Here is a 2,089-nt window from a genome sequence, read left to right as displayed (position 1 = left end):
ATAAAACTATTTTATTGAAATTTTAACTTGAAAATAATAGCTCTTTCTAATCACGCAACAATCTTGAGATTCACTCATTCCTTTTTGTCTCCGCCCACTAACATAATGCGTCGTCATAAACAAAACTGGCACATATATAATATATAGTTCTCTCATTATGCTTATGCTAGAAGTGTAATCCACAAGCTTCTTTGCAACATTTCTTAGTTTTATTTTCACAATTTTTTAAAAATCTCTATTAATTTATATATAGGATGGTAAATTTAGAATTTCTCCTCCAAGAAATAGAAAAAGGTTATTTAATAGTTAAATTTCTCCAGCAAAATGTATGTAAGCATGGCATGTTATAGTGTTCCCGTGCTAGACCAATATGAAGAAATGTATTAGAGTCCGGTTAACACCGGTTTGACTTATTAACGAACAGCAAAGATCGTACTGTTTGTCGATAGATCGATATTTTTTATATTTTGATGCAACTATAGCACTGATCAACTATGGTTTACACGAGTTACATGGTAACTAATGTCATGTGCTTATACAATTGGAAAGACCCATAGATTGATTTTTGAAATCGTGAAGAAAAAGAGACGATGATTGATCATAATTTATGATAAGAAAAGAGTAGGGATCGATGTACTGTCATAGTATGAAACTATGAATGTGGGTAATTAATAATAATATATGAGAAGATAGTAAAAGTTAAAACGTCATTGATGGATTTAATTAACAACTGCAAGCACTGATCTTTGCAAGTCATACGAAGCCGATGGGTTTATTATTGAAATGATTAAACAATTTTTGGTAGAAAAAAACACCAATTGTTGATAGATTCGTGCCATGGAGTTGATTAATGGTGATTGCACGTACATGGTAATCATTTATTTAGTAATAATACGGTAGTTCTAAAACTAGTTGGTTATGAAAATATAATTTCATTGGCTTAAAATTGAACGTGTGGCCGTGAACATCTTCCAAGTTCCAAGTGAACTCCAAAATCATGATAATCACAATTTTTTTTTTTATTATTCAAAACAACAAGTAACAATATAATTCATGAAAATCTACAGCACACATCAGTTAGGTTTGGATCTTGGTAGATAATAATATGAAGAATCAAGATGTATTGTTTTCGAAAATCCAAATCAGTTTTGTTTTTCTATTTTGTGTTTCATGGATGGGATATGTAAATAAAGGATCACATGGTCTGCTGGATCTTGGAACATTTGACCCAATATTGGGCTTATAAAGCCTATATCAACGCAATCAGGACCACATGGGTGATGAATGGGGCGTTTAAAAGTTTGATGAAAAATAAAAGGCTTTTTAAAATATTTTTTTCGTTTATGTAGTGAATTTTTAAAATGGCCGCATGCCTTAACAGGCCACACCGCTAAAGTCCACGAACGAAACGAGTTTAACCGCTATTATTGTCTAAATTATGTTTTTATTCAAACGGTGTCGTTTTGGACCCCTCTTCACACATTTGTTGGGTTGTTAAACACTACTATCCCATTCACTTAAACTAAAAATACTTTTTTTTTTGGTAAACATGTGAAGACATAATACTATACTTTCTCAAGTAAAATTATAGAATGGCCAATTTAATTTTCTGTGGATTATTAGTAGGAGACTTTCTCAATATTCCTAAACCGTTTCATAGATCATTCATCGTTTGGATTTCGTTTTTGAAAAAAAAAAAAACAAGATCCACATGAACTCTGACAGTGGACTCGCCACGTGCAAAAACTGACGGGGGGAAAAGGACAGGATCAGAGTCAAAACAGTGCCAGGGTGTACGAACTTTTTTAGGCACGTGACGACCATCAGTGGCTCAACGGTCATATTCAGAATCAGGCAGCAGCAACACCAAATAGGCAAATACTATCGGCACGTGACAAACAACAGGCCCCCACCCCCACCAATCATCTTGCTCCCTTGTCGTCTCCTTCCCAATCTTTCTTTCTTCACTCCCAGTCCCCACCCCAAACGAGTGTTGTTGTTTGTTGCCTTTAATTTAAAACAAACAAAAATTTCAAAAAAAATCAGTCGCGCATTAGTGATTTTGTAATCTTTTTTTTTTTTTTTTTTT

This window comes from Camelina sativa, chromosome 12, assembly GCF_000633955.1.
Source record: "Camelina sativa cultivar DH55 chromosome 12, Cs, whole genome shotgun sequence".
Taxonomy (NCBI): domain Eukaryota; kingdom Viridiplantae; phylum Streptophyta; class Magnoliopsida; order Brassicales; family Brassicaceae; genus Camelina; species Camelina sativa.
This window is presented reverse-complemented; position numbering follows the sequence as displayed.